The following is a 12069-nucleotide window of genomic DNA, read 5'->3' as shown; positions in this document are numbered from 1 at the left end:
TTCAAGAGGAAATTGGATGCTTATCTTGCTGGGATCCTATGACTCCAGCTGACTTCCTGCCCTTCGGATGGGGGGGCTGGACTCAATGTTCCAAGGTCCCTTCCAGCCCTAAGGTCTATGAAATCTGTGAAAAACCTGAACTCTGGAAAGCCATATCTGGAACTGGAATTGAAACACAGAAATTCATAACTGGAACCTCATAGCCTTGAGCTTGAACTCTGGAATGTGGAAATCAGAAATTGGAACTGGCACTTAGAAACGGTGGGGCAAAGAACCTCAAACTGAGATGTTAAATCTTAGAAACACAGAATGAGAACTCATAAAATTGAATTGAGACTCTGGAACCTGGAAGCATGAATTGAAGTGCTAAAAATTGTAGAATTTACAAAACCCCCCAAAATGCATCAGCTCTGGATGAATAAGTCTATGGGAACTATATGTAAATTGGTACAGTTATGTTTATTTTAAGATCAGCTTGTTTCAGATGATCTGCTCACTTCCATATGCTCGCAGAGAACAGTGTCTCACCGTAAAGAAAAGGGCTGCAAGGGGAAGAAGTTAGGAGAGTGGGCAAGGGATATACCTGATCCAAAAGTATTTTCCCTGCTGTAGCAGTGGGAGAGGGGACAAATTTAAGGCAAAACTCCAATAATTATATTCTGTACCCAGAAAATTATAACACATTTATAAAATTTCCATATATAGAATCTGTTTATTGGGAGGGTCGCCTTATATTCAAGTAAATACAATAAACTCCATTTTTCTTCTTATTTTCTCCACCTTTCTCCACTATTTTACCTTTTGCCCTTTGAAAAACTTTTTTTAAACTTCTTTTTTTGTTTTCCTTTTCCTCCTTTTTGAATCTCTATGAAATTTTGTTAGCTTTTTCAAAGTTAGTAGTACAATAACAATTTAAATACAAGGAAGAAAAAACAAATTAAAAAAAAAACCTGGACATATTTACTAGCAAATTAAAAAATGGAAAGAAAGCAGCTAAGGCATGAAAACAAAAAAAAAAAAGACATTTCAGATTATTTGGGTTTCATTTTTTTTAATTGTAAAAAAACATTTAAGGCAATAAACTTCCATTTTGGAATACAGTTGCCTTCTATTCTTAAATGGCATTTTTTTCCCTCTGAACATCTTCCATGTGTAAGAGGAATGATGGCATACATTTTCCCATTTACAATTTTATTATAATAATCAATTTATATTATGTGTATGGAAAACATTTAACACATGCTTTTAAGGTTGATGATATTTACATCTTGTTTTTGTCTGGCACATACAAACTACCCTACTATATTATAAAATGCCATACATGTCCCTCTGAAGTGTTATGTTATTGTAATATTGCAAAAAAAAAATCAATTTTATTTAATTTAGTTCATAATTGAGACATCATGGATGGGAAGCCTTATGCAAACTTAACTCAAGTGGCTGCTAAGGTCATGGTAATTATTACACCATCATAAATATAAGTAATATTTTTATTTTGCATAATGTTAATAGTGAGTTGCTTTGTTGTCTTCAGTAGTAATTTGAAAGGGTCAGGTGACCTTAACAATAGTTGTTGCTGTCTAGTCTGCCTTCAGTAACAGCAAACACGCCAGATAAAATTGTAGTTTTGTCAGCTAAGATTTTTTTTTCCTTTTTGCATAGTTGATCATTTATGGCTAATAAAAGCCATGATTGTCCAGGCACCTAAATAATATAGTTAACAATAATAACATAGATGTTGTGCAAGCAAAGATACCCAAGTAGATAAAAATTGAACTACATAATATCATTTAAAAATGTTAAACATTGATAATTTGGTTTCTGAATAGCTTAGGCACTAGAATATATTTTTTTTCATCAGAAGTCAGTTTTCTAGTACCTGTAGGCTCAAGACATAGATTTTTAAGGGACTAAAACCCACAGTGTTAATTCAGATCACTAAATTGTCACGTTAAAGACATTTCTAATTTGTTTGTTAGTTCTCCTCCAGGTCTAAGTTTAGTGCACAGTAGTTAAATCATATAGAGGTACTGTTATTCAAAGCATTGTTAATAATGTGGAAACAAGAGCATTGCATTATATAGGTAGTTAACCAACTAGTCAAAAGGCGATAAAGCCCTTGAAACGTTATGACAAATAACTGCCTTATTTTGATAAGATAAATATCTTGATTTTGATATATTTATTTTTTATTGTTCTTTTCAGTATTTTATAGTGTAATACTATACATCCATAGTAATATATTCAATTTAATTGAATTGCACTCTAAAAATAATGTACATTTTGTTTAACTAGACCTGGCTAGCATGATGCCCATGAGGATAAAAAATATTTTGTGTTCTAAGGGGTTTTCAACCTTTTAAAATAAGTGTACTCTTGGCAGCCGGACTTAGAGTAAGGGCTGGGGATGGCATACGGCTGGACATGGAGCGCGGCGGGGGAGCGGGTTGGTGCACACGGAATAGCACCTGTGAAATTCCCCCAACCCACTCTCACCTTGTCCAGCTGGCTGGGCAGCATCTGTGTGGCCCACAGAGGAGTGCTGCTGCCCTTGTCCCCCCTGGCCCTGCTCCTGGGAGGTGGTGGGTGGCAGCACCCATGCCCACCCTCCTGCCTGTGTGTTCCTCAAATAGCCTGGGAGTACACGTACCCCCAGTTGACAACCCGTGTTCTAAGTTATTGTTCCATTTTAAAGCCAAAAGACAGAATTGAAACTTCTCCATCAAACATCTATCTATCCCACTTGCTGAGTGAGGGGGTGCTAGTCACAGAGTAGGGAGCATTATCTTATGCTGCTAATTCTCTTGTTTTCAAGGGGGAAGATATTCAGCCCCCATGATGTGGCAGCGGAGCCATAATTCCTCACTTGCTTGTTCCAACCGATATACAAGGTAGGCAGTCTTCCAAGAATCAACAGTAAATCCATCTCCAGAGAAATTAATGTATGATGATGCATGAACCATGATTTGGGAGATATTCATCTGGCTCAAACTATACTAGAACTGATGATGGTCTTGATGGTGATGATTCCTGTTGATTAAGGTAGTTCCTAGAAATCAAACAGTATTGGAACACTGTAGAAACACAAAGGAGTAGGCAGTCCATTCCCTCAAAAACGTTAAAACTGAAATGGATATAAGTGGAAAAGGGTCAAGGAAAGGGCATAACATGCAAGCAGAATGATGGCAGCTAATGTTGTTAGTTCCAAAATACAATCCACTATCTGCACATCCCTGCAACAGTTTGGCAGGCATGGACATTCAGGGGGTGGATTGCAGCTCAGCCCTGAGCCCCAGCCCCATGCTGTCACAACCCCATGATCCCAACCCAGGCCCCAGCCCTGCCCTCCCAACCTGCTTCCAGATGCTGCTCCCCACCTGCCCATGGCCCTCTACCTAGGCAAGTGTGCCCTGTTCACAGGGGTCCTGGACCAGTCTCCATGGAGACTCTGGGATTGCTGAGCAGTGCCAGCATGAGGCCAGGCCCCAGGGCAGAGCCACTTAGGGACTTAGTGAGTCACTAGCCACTTGGTGAGCTGTTGCAGGCCAGGGGCAACCATTCATCAAAACTCCCTAAGTGGCCCTCCACTGCAAATAATTGCCCACTCCTGCTTTAGAGGGAAAGCACTGAACTAGATGTATCTGGAACAGTGGTGCTCAACCTTTTGGCCCCATGGGCCAGATGAGTGGAAGAGGGCTCATCTGAAGGCCAAATCAGGCCTTGGATCCTGGCACTGCTCCCTCCCTGCCTCATGCTCTGGGAATGGGCGCTAGGGGCCCAGCACCACGCCCACCTGGCTCTTTGCATTGGCATCAGGTGCCAAATCCAATGTGCAAGACCTAGGATTCCAGAAATTTGGCATCAGGGGAACAGTGCTCTTCTGCTGTCTGTTTTTAGGACCCATGGGAGAGCTCTTTAGGCCAGATGACACAGTACAGTGGACTGGATCTGGCCTCTTGTCCTGAAGTTGAACATGTGATCTATCCCCTATGCACAACCCACTCTGGCATCCACCATTATTGGTTTAGAGATACAAAAGAAAACATCTCCAGTCATTCTATTCAACAGCTATTAATAGATCTATCCCCCATGAATTTGTCTAGTTCCCTTTTTGAACCTGCCTATTCTATCCTCCTTTTCGACCTCCTGTATCAAGTAATTCCATAAATTAACTATGCATTCGATAAAAATGTATGTTGTCTTGCTTGTTTTAGACCTCTCTCCTGCTAATTTCAGTGGGTGAATTTTGAATATTCCTTTAATCCAGGAGTGGCCAACCTGTGGCATACGTGTCACAAGTGGCCTGAATAGCTTCTGTATGTAGTATGCAGCAGACTGGGGAGGGAGCAGGGAGTACAGTGGCAGATAAGGCGGGGAGCAGAAAGCAGAACAGTTGCTCAAGCAGGGAAAGGGGATCAGATTGGCACTTGGGGAGTGTGTGAAGATTATCTTGTGGCACAACTGTCAGAAAGGTTGTCCTCTATTGCTCTGATCTAAGCATCACTAATCTGCACATTACTGAATATTATCTGTGTAACATCCACACACACCTGTGCTATGTATGGCAGCATGTGTGCCTTTGGTTGCTTTGTATTATGTTTTTTCTGTATTTATCTTTTTTTCCCTTTCCTTTTCTCCTCTGGACTGTTGCTGATGAGAAAACATTAATTCTCGCCATGGTGGCAAGATGGCCCCTGTTATTCTGGCCATGTTATTCTCTATGCATGGAAAGCTGGGGCCTCATATTTGAGTAAGATATGTAAAATACTCTGGTCTGATTGGCCAGGAGCAAAGACTTTTTTCAAGCAGATTGGTTGATAGAGAGACTGGAGCATGGCACTCTCTGACTGGACAAGGCTAAGGTGATGTCATGACACCTAAGGTCCACTAGGCTGGTTTGGAGAGGAGGAAGAAGCTGCTAGTGGGCGCTGAAGAGTGAAGTGGCAACCAAGGGGAGAAGGAATCTGTAGCTAAAGAAAGGGAAAATTCATGTAAAAGAGAGAGAGAGAAGGAGAAATGTCCCAGTATCTGGGAACTCCTCTCCTCCTTTTCTTCCCCCTTTTCTGAGTCTTTAAGGGATTAATACCAGGGAGGAGGGTATTGATTTCTTGGGTTGGCTGGCCAGGAATTAGGCCTGGTAATTTTTAAACAGGGTGTTTAACACTGGTAGTTTCTAATTCTGCCAGATTTGGGCCAGGGTTGAAGTTTGTAATCTTCTGCTCCCACTGGAGCTGTGTGACCCAGACTACCTGCAGCCCAGGCCCAAAGTGTAGGCCTGCCTTTTCCTCTTTGTTTCTTTTGATGGTCCTTTGCTCCAGCCAAGCTGGATCGTAGCCAGTAATCAACCTAGCTCCCTTTTGAATTTGTTCTGCAGTTTCTGTCTCAGCAAGCCATATAATCCAGTCCAGAAGTTTTGAGGTGCATGTATGCTGGCTGGAGCTGCAATCACCACTCCCCCCAACACACACAGCCTCTCCATGGAAGTGAAGATCAGCACTCTACCACTTCTCCAGAAGTGACAAGGAACCCCTTGTACCACAACCAAACTGCTGACCACAAGCAGCTTCCCAATATATGGTGAACCCCAATTGTAAGGCAGCTCTTTGGGGAGTCCGAAGTCCCAGACTTGCCTGGGCTGGGGTGAAGCCTCTCTAAAGCGGTTTAAACTATGAACTGTAGTTGTATATATAATGTTTGTGTTGTGTTTAAGGCTTTGGAGGTTTTATTTGTTTTGTGTTTTCATAATAAATGTGTATTTGTTGGTTTGTACTGCTTTGCAAGAATGGCAATTTTGTGTGGAATACCCCAGTAAAATTAGATTTCCCAGATTTCTGGGTGGGGGCTTGAGCCACTGGTATAATTCATTGGGCACCCCTAAATGTGAACCCAGACCTTCTTGCTGTTGACTGGTACCCAGCACAAGGATTACATTTGGTTTGTCTTTCAAATGCTTGAGATGTAAGCAGTGTCAGAGACAGAAGAAAATATTGAAGGTAGTCAGAGAATAATAGATTGTAATATAAAACTGAAAAAAAATAAACTTAATGCCAGGAAAAAAACAATTTCTTCATCAGGCCTATTGGACAACAGAGTAGTTTCTCAAATGAGGCCACTGAAGCACTAACAGAGTGATATTCTAAAAGAGACCAAATAAAAATCACTTCAGATATTGTTGGAGGCAATGTAATGATAGCTTAGCCTTAATGCCCTCTAACCATATGCTAAAAACTGCACATGGCAAAATAGTGGGAAGATATTTTAAATATTTATCCAAAGGAGAGAAATTGGAAACTGTTGTAACTGTTTGTAGTGCGATGATGTTAATTGCTATGCTAGGTTGTCATTTTCCTGTAGGTAAGCAAATCTTTTGCAAAGAAGGTTGGTAACATAGGAATAAGTTGGAATTTCATTTAAAGAGCCTAATAATTACTCCTATCTGGTGAAGGAACAAGTAGATTGTTTATATACCTCTGGTACATGAAACTTTGGGTAGTGGGAATAGATGGGTTTTCTCTTTTGGGCTTGCAGCCAATAAATATTCCTGTAAAATGTAGCTCACCAAGAAAAGCATTTTATTGCTGCTGCTGTAACTGTCACTGAGACCTTAGCCTAGAAAGGGGGTTGGGAGGAAAAATAGACCAGCAGATTCAAATTAATTGCTCTTTTCTTGCCACAAATTCCCTCTATACTGCCATACCTGGAGCCCCCTAGGAAGACAGCCAAGTAGTGCAGCAAAGATATAATTCCCAGCATGTTGGAACCATTACAATCCATTCCTCTTGTACTTCAGACCCTCCCCTTCATACCCACAAGCCTGTTGAAGGATTTGAGCCAAAGGGGTGAGCATTTTTCTTTTCAGTGAGCACAACCCATTTCTGTAAATGTACAATTCTCTATGGATTAGAATTTTCTAGACATCCTAAAGTCCTAAAATGGTGCTGAGAGATGCTTTTCAGCTACAGCATCAAAATAGCAAATCCTATGAGCTGTACATAAACACTGGCTGCTGAATCAGTTGCTTTAGTTCTTTTTCTTTGTGGTTTCAATCATTTATGATTGCTGCCCATTGATACACAGCTTTGCTTTTTAGCCAGAAGATCACCTGTTTCCTCTTGTGCTCTATCATTTGTTATTTGCCTTGTCATATAACCTATCTGTTGACAACAGTATTTATTCTATCTTATCACCTAATTGTTCTGCCAGGCCTCCTGTCTGTCACTGGCATCTCTGACATATCATTGTGCCTTGCTCTGTCAGAACAATTGTCTGTCACTAAAGCTGCCCTACCTAGTAAGTAATAGGTTAAAAAAACTGCAGAAAAACAAAACTATGCAAATCATAAAATATTCAGCAAGTTTAAATCTCTTGCTTATGATATTTTAATCTTTTTTTTGCTTAGGCATAGTGCTTACCTAACTACCCTTCCATTATATAGGAAGGACTCAATATAGACACTCCTAGTTCTCAGCCTTGACTGTGGTATGCACATGCTGTCTTGACTAGAAAGGAGGAAGGTGTTGGAAATGCTGACCAAGTGCCCTTTGATGATGACCTGCTTACATAAAATCACATGCGCCAAGTAGCCTCAGGTTACATAACCTGCCTTGATGGGCGACTTTGTGAGGTACTATAACATCAGATTGCATGAAGACATGATAGATACCTGATTGCCAGGTCACCTGCAAAAATTATTGGATAAGTTTTTGATTGACGTGTATGGGGCGACTGTAGGGTATATAAGGTGTGTGTTGCATGTGTGTGGTGCATGACTGAGAGGTATGCTTGGTGGCGTGGTGCATAGGTGGTGTATTGCATTTGAGGCATTTGAAGTGTGTGGTGTATACTTGTGAAAAGATGTTGATGCATATATTGTTGTGATGAGCCTGCAGGGAGAGTGAGTCAGTGCAAGGGAACTTACCTTGAGGATATCCTGGTTAGCTGGTGGAGACCCACTTACCTTGGATCTGGTTGGTTTTCCCCACTTAAACTTTTGGACCAGATTTGGTAATCCCTAGCTTGAGTTTCTGAGTACCCGCAAAGGGAAAAGGTTAGAAATCCTCAGTGACGTGACTACTGTCAGTTTTTCTGTTAGCCAGTTCATACTGACAGGCCTTGCCACTGTGGCACCTAGCATTCAAAGTGTTTGTTATTTGTTCTCCTGTTTGTAATATGTCTCTGTATATGGGTTACTGTTTTATATAGCTATACTGATTGATGTTAGTGTTTCTGGTTGTGATTTAATACGCTTTTTTGTGTCATTGTGACACTTATTTGTGTCATTGCACATTCTGATGGCATTGGATGGGGCTGGGATATAAGCCTGTGTCCAACCACTTGGGCCCTTAAATTCCACCAGCCCTCAGAGATATCATGAAAGTCCCAGAGATTCTGAGGAGGATTAACAACCCTCTTCCCCTTTATTGTTAACTAGCCAACTGCCCATCAAGAATGACAGGGAGGGAGGGAGTGGGCAGTGATGGAGCCCTGTCCTGCTGCCCCCTCCATCTGAGCCTGCTCCCCGCTTCCCTCCTGCTGCTTGGGCTCCCCTTCCTGTTCCCAGCCCAGCTCTGCAGTCATGAAGCTGAGCCAGGAACAAACTTCCCAGCTTGTTCCTTATCCAGCTCCACACTTACAGAGCTCAGTAGGGAATTAGTTCCCCAGCCTGTTCCACAATCACAGAGTTGAGCAGCGAACAAGCTCCCTCCTGTTTCCCACCCAGATCTGCACTTGTGAAGCTGAGCAGGAAACAAGCTCCCCAGCCTGTTCCCCACCCAGCTCTGTGCTCACGGAATAGGCTGCCCATTTTTTTCCCCACCCAGCACTGCACTGGTGGTGCTGAGCAGGGAACAGGATCCCCAGCCTCCACCCCACTATTTTGGGTGATTGAGGCATGGGGCTTGTAAATACCCCTTGTAAAGAGCTGCAGGGGTGGGGCAGGTCCCAGCCCCCTGCCCCATCCATCTGTGGGGCATCTACTAGTGAGCCCCCAAGCAGGCAGGGAATCCCCGCCCAGCTGGGGTCTTGCTGCTAATTGCCTCACCGGTGGATTGGGACAGGGACCTGCCCCTGGGAGCTTCCTTCTGCCGGGGCAGGGGGACATTGTCCCCACCCCAACAAAAGGCAGCTTCCTGGGACAGGGAGCGTTGTCCCATCCCTGGCTAGGAGACAGCTGCCTTCTGGCCCAATGCTCCCTGCCAGCCCCTGGGTTAGCACCCAGGGGAACCCTCAAGCTTGTTACCAGATTTGCCCGCTACTTTGGGGTGTGCTCATTTATTAAGGCTAGGGTCTCGGTAATTCTATCAATGTGCTGCTTGTGTTACTTGTGGTTCTATATGGAGCTGTATCTCTCCCTTCTGCAAGCCCTTACCCCCAATGGAGCTATCTTGCAGGACTCAGTTCAGTGGGGCTGGGTTCCTCCAGTCCCCAAATCAGTCACACACAAACACACACAGATTAACGTGACATGCCTGACCTAGCCGGGTTGATCAGCATGGACAAGCTGACACCCTCATATGCCAAGAATCAGTTCATCAGAGTAACAATAACCACAGTCAGACACAAGCACACAGTTAAACAGAATACCTCTGAATCTGGCTGCGTGTCCAGATGACACCCTCACGGGCCAGCATTCAGTTCATTAGGGCACGTCTGAGCCAAACTGGGTCAATCAGCCTGTACAAGCTGATCCCCTTATGTGGTTCAAACTCAGCACGTCTCAATCTTTAGCCTCTTGATGAGCAGACCCCACAGTATTTCTGGGCTCCACAGGGATCTTTAGCATAGGTAAAAGGAGTGTTGCTGGAGAGCAAGTGGGGAAAGAGAAGTAAAGAAGGAAAAATATACCCAATTACCACCAGTTTGGCTATAAAAGTTATTTATTGCTAAGTAGATGAAATATATATTGACACTAGTAGCAATAGACATGCAAAGGAAAAACAAACACAAAGAGTCACAGTATACCCTGGTTTCACTAAGTATTTGGGGAAACTTAGCTCAAGCTTAACTAATACAGTTCAAGTTCAGAAATCTATGCTTAGAGGGAGAGAAGAAAAAAGACAGAGAGAGACCTGGGATCTCACCAGTCCAAGGCACTCGGGTTGCAGAGCTGACAGGTCAAAATTCTCAGCACGATCCTTGAAGGGAGATGATCTTCCTCCTGCAGCCTCTCCAGAAGAAAGCGAGTGGTGTCAGCATACCCTGCTGCTTCTTTTACAGATTTTTATACCCCAGTTCAGCTTCTTTCAGGCATTCTCAATAGTGTAAATCAAATTGTCCTCTTTATTGACAAGGGGTTATCTGGGTGGAACATCTTGATTGATACTCAGGAAACACCTGTTTGGGAGCCAGCTTGACATTATATACTTGATGGGATATCTCTTGGTGTCTTCAGAAACAATAGATTGCAGCATCAGGGTTTTGGATTTTTACTTGCTGTGAACAAGCCTCAGCTTAGCATGACTTTTCCAGATCTTAGTATAGTCTTTTAACAGACTTAAGGCACTTATTGGAGTGTTCATAACCTGTTGTGGAGAGGACTTCCACCAGTCGTCTCCGGAAAAATATGACAACACTTGTGGTCAGGGCTCCAACGGGCTGGACGCTGTGATGAACCCTGTACCATCGTTCAAATGTTGCCCATACCCTCTCTGACTCGGTCTCTTGCCTCAGCATTCCTTAACCCGGCAATTGAGTTTTAGCCAATTAAGTTTAGATAGGCCTCCCATAGTGGAACCGGGGAATGTACGGCCCGAGATGCCTAGTAAATTTACTTTTGCTTAGAGGTGTTTGGGGGGGGGGGCAGGGAGAGGAAAAGTCCTTTGTAAATCCAGATTAGAACAGGTCTGATAAATGCCGAGCTGAGTGTGAGGGTTGATTAGCATTTGCAATACAGCTTCCCCATCATGCAGTGCTCCCCTGCTTCGCTGATCCCAGAATTCACTGCAGTCTCTGCTTCATGCTTTCTGTTCTCCATCTCTCATGTAAATGAATGGTCATCAGTTCCCATCTCCAATGCAAATGAGACCTAGGGCAGTTGTTTCACTTTTGTCACCCTGATCTGGAGGTTTTAGGTGCGTCTCTCACTGCATCTTAATCAGTTTCTGTCTAGGTAGAGTGGGGGGGCAATTCTTTGTGAGTCAGAGAGTCTGTGTCCTGTGTCAGGGTTCCCCAAGAACATGGAGCTGGCAGGTAACAACATCAACAAGCAGTGATAGGGGCCCATTGCAATGCTGCAGGACATTGGAGCAATTTGCTGATAGGAGCAGCAAATTTTCTCCCACATCTTTGCATGGGTAGGTGACTGTCTGGTAGCATTTACTCACAAGTAGTTTACTCACAAGTTAACTGATTTTGGATAATTTGCATGTGTTGACATGACCCTTTAATACCAGAAAAACTCAGACCTTTTCTTGACCATGAAGAAACATAAGTGCTTCTGACTATGGGAAAGAATTTTTTACAGATATTTTTTGTTCTTTTGTTACAGAAGAAAAGTGCTATCTATTACATGAAACAGACAATAATCATGATGAATTTGTTTGTTGTTAATTTCTGGTTGGAAAAAAATGATTAATCACCATATTTTCATGCTAGAGCATGTCCCCAAATAAGATATATACCTTGTTTTCAAAAAGGTAGAATAAAGAAAAAAGATCTTTCCTTGAAAATATTGCTAAGCAGAAGCAAGTAACAGAGTATCAGGAGACTGCTGGGGAGGAAAGAGAAAGTGTCCACAGCCAGCAGGTAGGGATCCCTGTACATCATTATTTTTGCTTTCCTCTGGCCAAGACAGAAACTAGTATTACCATATTTTCTTTCTTATAATATATTCCCCAATTTCCAGCAAAGATTGTTACTGGCCCCAAGGCTCGCTGCACCAGGGTCCCCTTCCCCCTGCCCTGGATCTCTACAACAGGTATGGACCACTTGCAGTACCAGTGGAGTCTGCAGAGCTGCCAGCTCCTGCAAATGAGGGAGAATCGTGACCAGCTACCTTCCCCAAGATGAAACATAGAGTGGTCATTGTGGGAGACTCCTTCCTGAGGGGGACAGAGAGAGCACTCTACCAAG

The 12069-nt window shown here is 43.0% G+C and overlaps 1 long non-coding RNA gene across 1 annotated transcript in view; it reads right to left on the bottom strand.

The window, feature by feature from the left end:
* The window catches only part of LOC109307602, a 19457-nt gene extending 7933 nt beyond the window's left edge, over window positions 1-11524 (bottom strand). Inside the window, exons 1-2 of the long non-coding RNA XR_002100303.1 lie at window positions 11514-11524; window positions 4769-4774 (exon numbers count right to left, since the gene is read on the bottom strand). This is a non-coding gene — a long non-coding RNA (uncharacterized LOC109307602). The remainder of the gene's footprint in view (window positions 1-4768; window positions 4775-11513) is intronic.
* Window positions 11525-12069: the final 545 nt, after the last annotated feature.

Source organism: Crocodylus porosus, unplaced genomic scaffold (assembly GCF_001723895.1).
Source record: "Crocodylus porosus isolate Cpor-Errol unplaced genomic scaffold, CroPor_comp1, whole genome shotgun sequence".
Taxonomy (NCBI): Eukaryota; Metazoa; Chordata; order Crocodylia; family Crocodylidae; genus Crocodylus; species Crocodylus porosus.
Note: the sequence above shows the minus strand (reverse complement) of the source record. Positions and strands in the feature narration are given on the sequence as shown.